The sequence below is a fragment of the Amblyomma mixtum genome, chromosome 1, assembly GCF_055824585.1.
Source record: "Amblyomma mixtum isolate Tamu chromosome 1, ASM5582458v1, whole genome shotgun sequence".
In the NCBI taxonomy this organism is placed as follows: domain Eukaryota; kingdom Metazoa; phylum Arthropoda; class Arachnida; order Ixodida; family Ixodidae; genus Amblyomma; species Amblyomma mixtum.
In genome coordinates, this window is record NC_143012.1 from 193,303,393 (window position 1) to 193,312,387 (window position 8,995).

The window sequence follows — 8,995 nt, forward strand, 5'->3', positions numbered from 1 at the left end:
TCCGCCCGCTCAGTGCTCAAAAGATCTCAATAATGCATCCTATTTGGTCGCAGCCCGACAGTTTGTCATGGAAAGGTTTCCCTTGGAAAACGTTTTATTGTTCAATACCTTCGCCGTCCGTCGAGTCGTAAACCTGAGCTGTTCGTTAAATGCACCGGCTGCATTCGTTTCTTCACTGCGACTTGATAACGTGACCCATAATTCCTCTGCGGAGCCCCGCATAAGTGCAGCAGTGTGCAAACACTGCTCGGCCCGCTAAATTTGTCTCCAGGGGGGAGCGGGTCGTCAGTATGGGAGGAAAGTTCAACTTTACAGTGCGTCATGACCTTAGGCTCAACTTTCCTTAGTTGAGATCTGTCACGACCGCCGCATGTTTGTTTCTTCACTAATTGTTACGTTTTTTTTTACTGAAATATTTTTGTTGCTTCAAGCGCTTCCGATAAAACACAACACTTAGACCCAGAACTGATGAACATCAGTGATCAAGTCCCAAAAAACCATGTGTACTTAAAAAAAGCTCAAAAAGGCAGGAGAAGGTAGAGTTGAATCCTAACAAATCAGGATGTGTAAACCGAGCCCGAGAAAAGAACAGTCCCGCGCACAGCTTTTCTTCATTTTCGCTCTATGGGGACGTTTTTATTAATCAGCCATACCAATTTCGTTTCAGCGCCGCATACAATCACCTTCACTTCATGATGGCGCTGGTATCGAGGTTTTAAACCCCAGTGATCACAGCAAAATGTGCCACTGAATGAACCAGCGGTAGATCTCGCACGAAAAGAGGGCCACAAGCGTTTGCATGGCTTTGTATAGCTCTATTCATCTCGAAGTGCAACGCTAAGGCATAGAAGTTGTGCACCGCAGATGCTTCTACAAAAATGAAGACAACACAGCATCGTATGTCCTATCGAAACGTACATTCGTTTATTGACGATAAAATCACAATTGGCTCAAGACACTGCTAACACAACAAGAGAAAAAGATTTCCAGAGCTGTCCCGTGCTTTTTACTATGAAAAATAATAGCGCAGCAAGAAATAAAGCGCCATCCTTGACTGCTGATTGCTGCCGAATTAAACAGGCTTGCAAGCAAATCAACAATTTTGCCATATAAGCTTCAACATAAATTGGTGTCTTCTCGTAGTACTCCTTCTTTTCAAGGTTGAACACCCATCCGGAGCCGCGCAGCTCGATGAGTTCGAGCAAATCCCTGCGCGTGGTGGCTGACAGGCCGGGCTGAAGGAATGCCTATCGCATCCGCTGCACCAAGGTCTGCATCAGGTGGGGAGCGTTATGCTCGATCACCTTGCCGGTGCTCCTCAGAACCGACCGCGAACACGCAATCTGTGAGAAAAAAAAACAGCGGTGGTTAGTGGTAAGCGCGGGAGGGCAACATTGAGGACGATATCGCATGACGCTAAGCGCCCTCACTGCTAAGACCAGCTTAGCAGGGCGCAATCACTTAGGGTAACAACAAAAGCCAGCAAATATAGCACAGTGACAGGGGCTTGTGGTTTTTTGCAGAAAGCGGCCAGCAAAGTTTTGAATTTATACCCACAGGGGAACCTCGTCGCTGAGTTCCTTATAGATGAACAATAGTAATGACCCTTAAATGTACTGTCTATCTTGTCGTTGATACTTTACTAGATTATACAATTTCTCAAGTACGTTAATTTATTTATTTTATTTATTTACAGAATACTGCAGACCCTGAAATCGGTCCAAGCAGGAGGGGCAAAAGCACAAAAAATAAAGAGGCGCGGCAGATTACAAGCACAAAACTAACATAAGAGTAATAGAACATAGTAAAGAACAAGGAAAAAACAACTCAGCAATGATCAATAAGTAATTTTGTTAATGGCATCGATGCTGTTTACAACCTCAGACGGGAGTTCATTCATTCGATTTATTGTGAGGCAAAAATTAGTATTTAAAAGCACTGATTCTAGCGCTGTAAAGTGTTAGTGATTCCGTGTGACGATGTCGTATTAGTCACGTTGTGATCGGTTTAAAAAATAAATCTGATCTCATGGAGAGTTTGTTATGCTTGAGTAGAAAAAGAAATTTGAATCGTTGAATTTTTCTTCCGTGTTTGCGAAGCCGGTATGTTGTTTTCTGCTGTAAGAGTGGTTGGAGAGTCATTAGAACGATATTTATTACAGATGAATCCAACACTATTTCGCTGGATCATTTCCAGTGCCTCAATGTTATGTATTGTGTAAGGGTCCCAGACGGTGCATGCGTACTCACGTTTCGGTCTGATGATGGATGTGTAGGCTAGAAGCTTTGCACTAGGATGACGCACATATGTTGGTTATATGTTTGTTCCAGCTAAGTTTAATGGTCACAGTAACACCTAGGTATTTGCATTCGTTAACTTCTTCAAGTGAATTATTTGGAAGGGCATACGGGAATGATAGGCTACATTGTTTATTGGTCACTTTCATAAAGACTTTTTTCATTGTTAAGCTCCATCTCCCATCGACTGCACCATGAGTGAATGTTGTGAAGGTTAGAATTAAGAATGACTTGGTCTTCGTAGGATCTGACTTCATGAAATAAAACACAATCATCGGCAAAAAGCCTGATTTGCACTGGTTCAGAATTTACATCCACAATGTCATTGATGTAGACCAAAAACAGTAATGGTCCAAGCACACTTCCTTGCGGCACGCCAGAAGTGACCGGAAGGTAATTGGAACAATGGGCATCAATACTGACGAACTGGGGCTTACTGACGAATAAGAGCTTACTGAGAGCACGATTTTCCCATCAGAAGATGCGAGCGAGCCGCGTTGCGTTCACCAATGCACCATTCATTATGGCGCTGAGGGCACCATCTTGAATCAAATAGATACATTCGTCTTGATTAGCTTTCGCAGTAATGATTAAGGTTACCTACTTGTGCAGAGCATCCGAGGTTTACATTAAAGATCCAAAGGCGAAAGGTGCATTTCTGGCGCTGGCTTCTTCAAAAGTAGGCACTTGAATGTGTTACGAACCGTAACGTATTAAGGTATTCTCTGGTGGTCTATTTAGGGCATTACTTATTCAACGAAGCCACACGTGTGGCACATAGGAGGCAGGCGCGTTCCATGGATTTCCCTGTGTTGCTTCTGCTCTGTATGCCATTCGTGCGCTTTCTTTTGAAGAACTCTCTGAGGAGTGCGCACCGGGCCGCGTTCTGAGCGCTCGCAGTGCCGCCTAAAATCACTGCTGACCGTCATGTTAATTTCTGTGCACCTATTTGCGTGATTGGACCAAATAACTTTATGCGATCCCTCCAAATTCTTTGAGAGCAGAGCATTGGGTTCCTCACAATTCTAGCCGCCGTGGTGGCTCAGTGGTTATGGTGCTCGGCTGCTGACCCGAAAGTCTCGGGTTCGAGCCCAGCCGCGGCGGTTGAGTTTCTTTGGAGGAGAAGTTCTAGAGGCCCGTCCACTGTGCGATGTCAGTGCACGTTAAAGAACCCCAGGTGGTCGAAATTTCCGGAGCCCTCCAGTACGGCGTCTCTCATAGCCTTAGTCGCTTTGGGACGTTAAACCCCATAAAACCAACCAACCAACCGATCACAATTCTAGTTTGTCACATTTTTAGACACCTTTAGGACTCGTTTGATTCCTACGCGGCGCATTGATAATTTATGATTGAGGACACAGGTAGTTAATAATGGCTCTGAGGAACCGTATAAATATATACATATAGAGCTTTACCTCTTGTGCGTTGTTCAGCGAAGGGGACTGCAGAATGTCGTGGCAGCAGTCGCACAGCAGCTGGGCCCGGAAACAGCCTGCTGCTCGCCATGTCTCCTTCTCCGCTGCGACGCTGCAGGCCCAGCACGAGCTTCGAAAAAGGAGGACACGAAAGCCGTCCAGCTGCGCGGCACCCGCTCGGGCCCGTTCAGCGGCCGAAGCAGCTGGTGCCGCTTGTCGAACCACTCGGCGCAGGTGCCCAGAAGAATGTCCGGAAACTTCTCGCCGCTTTCTTTCTGCGGGTGCCAGAATGATGCGTAAAAAAGCAATCAGCTTCATTGCTTGAGTACGATTAGAACACATTTGTATTACACTGCCAACCCGGTCCGGCTGAAATTGTCCATAACTAACAATGATAGAGGCACGGACACCCGAAAGCCAGTTTCAAGCAGCTCATATTGAAATGAACTCATGCCATGAATTCAATTGAAGAAATCTGACTCAGGAGTCCTAGGTTTATTACGGCCAGCAACCAGCAAACATCTTTACTGGCGATCGATAAAGCGTGCTTCTGTTTGCTGCAGTTGTTTATAGATTCAGCCCACTCTAAATAATAAGCAAGACAAATAACGAGAGCAATGCAGTAGTCAAAATATGAATTCTGCTACGGACGGCAAAGACACCAAGTACAAACGTAATGGGTAGAGACCATCACATAGGTACCGCGTAATCTGACGTACTCTCAACGGCATTATACTTTGCTATGTGCTGCTGTAAGGATAGCGCAAGAAAGTCGACCAGAATACGCACTGCATTGGTCACACGGCACGAACAATGAACAGGAGGGAAGAGCCGGCTTACCGCGATTAGGTAGGTGCACCTTTGAAAAGCTGGCTTGTTATTCTGAGGGCCCTGTGTGGCTCTTTGGCATAGAACCTCCAGCAGCTTCGTCGGCTGCTGGGTGGTAAGGGCGTTCAGACCTGCGTGCAAATAAACGTGTAAGGAACAAAGCAAATAAACCTGCAACACTCGTTGGTCCACTCGTTGTCGCTGACATAAGCTGCTCTCGCACCGAAATCACAAGCGCTGTAGCAGCCACGTTTTAGGCCCGGTCTCTAAGACATGGCATGCATTAAGCACAACAAAGGCATCTTTGTTGCATAAGAGGGCAACAAAGGCCCTCTGGTTTTCTAATACGGAAGTTATAGCAGTCCATGCAAACAAATATCGTGGTCTCTGATCCCCACCTACCTTTGCCGAGCTCCCTAATATTGCACCGTTCCCTGGAAACCGGCCTCCAACTCTATGAGATAAGTTGTTTTCAGATAGGATTATAGTGCGTTGGACTTAAGTAAACTAGGCAGTAGCGTTTGCTACTCACTGCACTCTCCTAAAACCAACTTTCTAACGCTATGCGACCAGATATAAATATTCAAAACGGTGCCATTCATGTGGGCTCACGGGAGGTGAACTCCACTCCAGGCTGGGTGAACGCGGCCGAACGCTCTCTCACCTTGCAGCGCCCTCTTGATGAGGCCCTGGGCGTGCGAGGGGGCACACGCGGACTCTGGCTCGTCGCGAAAGGCGCACTTGAGCTGCCGAAGTGGAGGGCAGCTGCGCAAGTCTTTCGTAGGCCACTCCATCGAACAGAATACCTTGAAGAAGAAAGACAGCAGAGCACTACATTAGGAAACGACTGTCAGATCCGGTGTGTGCAGGATGTCAAGCCATTTTGTCATGTCATGCCTTCCAGGTCTTTAAACTCCAATGCTGTCAATAAACCAGCCCCGCTGCTTTTAACTGCAGGTTGAAGCCCTTTGCATAGAAGAGTCACTGTTCAGACGTTTACTCCTCCTCTCCACACGCTCCTCATAACGTGTCCTCCTCGTGGCAGCTGAGTGAATATGTTGAATATGAAAATTCCTGTCCTGGCCTCAAAGAAGAAAGCTGTTCCCCTACAATTGTCATACATATTAAGGCGAAAGCCTTTAATGCTTCATCGTTGTAAACAGGAGTTGTCGACAGAAATGTCACGCTTATCAATTGGTCGAAACGGTCGTGCCGTCACAGTGCGTGCATTTCAAAGAGGCCAATTGTACTTTGGCTGGAACCATGCAACCAATTAAAGGGATCGTAAAGTGATTCTGCAACTGGGTATGAGTTTAGTTAATTGCTTAATTACTCAATTAACCTCATTAAACATTCTAGTCATACCAGATAAATAAATAAAACGGAGTAGGAAATTGGTCGAGTGCGGGAATCGAACACCGGTCTCCGGAGTGCGAGACGAGAATGCTAATCACTCTTCATGCCCGCTCCATAGTCCACAATGAACAAAGGCGCCTCCAGTGAATACGGTGTCTCTGTTCACTGCCATCTTCCTCCCTTCCCGTTACGGCCAGGTTCAGGTGTCCCCCGAGGTATGCGAGACAGATACATTTCCTTTCCTCAAAAACCAATTTACCGACGAGCAAGGCGCAGAACCGAACGGGCGATGGCGCTCCCTGCCAGCGTTGCAAGACGCTGTCGCGTTTCACTGTTAGAGGCGAAGCTTAACATGTTAACAACACATCACTGACACAAGCAGCAATAACGCGCTTAAGGCTTTCGCCTCACCGCACTTTAGGTCAACAAAGTGCCCCTCTGAATTTTTTTACTTTCCACGCTGACGTAGGCACACGACGTGGCACTGGGGATTATGCAACGATCCACATTGCTGCGAGGGTGTTTATGGCAGTGAGTTTTTCTGTCATCCACCTGAGCATACCCGTGCAAAAAAAAAAACGCTCCGATAATCCTCACAAATGCTGACTTAAAGATACTTCACCAAGACCAGTCTTCCATGGATTTCTTCAACTGTGACACAAACTTGTAATGATAAGCACAGGTAATCAGCCCAATATTGCAAATGAATCACTTTACTCTGGCCCTTTGTACGACCGACCTTCGGCATATATTGGGTCAATTACCTGTTCTGCTGGGGAGTTTACCGTTTCTTTCATACTGCCCCCCCCCCCGCTGCTATTTTATATTAATTTCATCCTAAGCTATACAGACGTCATAGCTTATAGGGGCCCAAAACACGAAGGGCCCCTCTCCTAACAGCTCTTTCCCCCTTTCTGTTTCTATGCGGACTTCGTCCAGCTCCGCTGGTCAGACGCTTTATCCCTGAAATTTTATTCTACCCAAACTTGTGCCTACCATCCCGCAAAACACCGTCCGTGCCTCTTGATCATCAAGAACGCGGATACCATTCTGCTGGCTAGGGTGATGTTTAATTACAGCCGCGCAGATTATTCTGTGTAATCCTCTCTAGAAAACACCATGCCTAGACACAAAAAAATTCAAATTCACGCTGTCCATCCCACCACACTTCACACTACCCTCCACTTCACCGGGGCTTCCTCCTCAGAGTGAAAAAAACTCCGCCTCTCGCGTAGCCAAGAGTAGAGTAAGCATGAAATGTTTACAGGCATAACACGAAGCGAACGCGGAGACGACGAGACGCAGGCCTGACAAGAATGTCTATCCAGCGCGTTCGAACTGTCTAAAGTGCGTAGAGGCGAAAGCGTTTTCCGCACCACTTTGAAATCTCCTCTCCAGTAACCCAGAGTAGAGTAAGCATGAAATGCAGGACGGTGCAGAAGCGTCACCACTGGTTTACGTCACACAATTGATGACGAAGTTATGACAAATTACTAATTAGCGGCTAAATACTGATTAATGACTAAATACTGTTACTATAGTGAACTAGAATACTCATCTAGATCACTATAACTGTTACTAATTAACAACGCTTAAGCTTCGCCTTCAGCAGTGAACGCGACAGCGTGTTGTAGCGTTGCCAGGCGGTCCACGGAACGCCACCAGCCGTTCGGTGCGATTCCTTGCCCTTCGAACGCGACGCCTATCGAGGAAAGGAAATTACGCAGTAATTCTGTTATCTCGGTGGACACCCGAACCGAACCGTACAGGAAGGGAGGAACGCTACCACGCGTTCGGCGCGAAGCTATCGCCGCTTTTATGCCGGTCCTGTAGGAGGGCTTAGAGAGTCTCGTTAAATCTCATTAAACCTCGTACGGTGCCCGGATGCTCTCGTTTCAATACCCGGATGAATGGAATTCAGTGCCCCGATGTTGCCTCTCGGTCTCAGCGTGACGTCACCACACTGCCGACAACGGGAGTTAAAAGCATTTCATGCTTAAAAACAAATGATCCCCTCCCATTGATGAACGCTTTACTTAGAAAAATACAGTCCTCTTGTCAGTACATTGGCTAGCAGACTGAGGCCGAGCAGTTGCCCATTCTGGAGTACCGCGGTGGTCACTTCAGCATGTATGTGCAAAGCTTAACTTATAAAACGTACAGCGGCTCTTTCCTGACCTAAGACTAAACATCGCAATAATTACTGTTGAAAGCCAGCCGCATAAACGACAAAGGTACATACCTGGTTGTGCCGCTAGGTCAGGTCCTTTCTATCTTTCGCAGGGAGCTCTGGTCCTTGTCGAGTCCAGGCACGGGCAACCCCGCTGCGGGACTGTCGTGGCACTTCTAAGTTTGCTTCTAAGTATCCGCAACGAGCGACGGTCTGATGATGATGATGGACGCAATACCTCCTAGAAAGACTTCTTTCCTGACGGCGCGAGCCCTACTTCGTCGTCAGCTATGCGCCACCTGGCAATACTAGGTGGCATTATTCCCCCTTATGAAAGAGAAGAGCGCTGTGACATAACAAAAAAATTACGACGAACTTGAGCAGATAAAGTGGTGAAAGCCGAAAAAAGCCTGTGTGCTGCATTCTGCAACGCGATTGTCACTTCATTCTGTTGGTGCATTAATTAATCTTGGCCTTTAGGAGTGGAACGCGAAAACGTGTTGTAGCGCTGCCAGGGAGTCCACGGAACGCCACCACCCGTTCGGCGCGATGCGTTGGGGGTGGTGGAAAACGTTTATTTGCTCTGTTTTACAATATGTTTTTGCGGCTTCAGATGGAGTGAGAGAGAGAAAACTTTATTGTCGTAAAAGAAGGGTTCCTGGATGCTTAGCAGAAGGGCCAGGTGGCCGTTAGCTGATAGCTGGCGGCGACCTCTTCGGCGCGCTCGATGGCTCCTACCTGAACGGCGGGGTCCGAACTGCGCAGCACTTCATCCCAGGCGTCTGGTGAGGGAGCTTCTATAAGAGCTTCCGGAGCATATGATCGAGGGTGGCAGTGCTACCGCAATGTTTGCAGGTGGGGTCTATAATATCGGGGTAGATGTGGGCGTAAATGTACGGGTTCGGGTAAGAATGGGTTGGAAGTCTTCT

At 47.3% G+C, this 8,995-nt stretch overlaps 1 pseudogene across 1 annotated transcript; it reads right to left on the minus strand.

Moving 5' to 3' along the window:
* Window positions 1–924: 924 nt before the first annotated feature.
* Window positions 925–8,783, minus strand: LOC149370378 (uncharacterized; annotated as a pseudogene). The gene is made up of 4 exons (XR_016285715.1): window positions 8,139–8,783; window positions 5,205–5,346; window positions 4,553–4,671; window positions 925–3,987 (listed from the first exon to the last, which is right to left on the minus strand). The product of XR_016285715.1 is annotated as an uncharacterized LOC149370378 (transcript).
* Window positions 8,784–8,995: the final 212 nt, after the last annotated feature.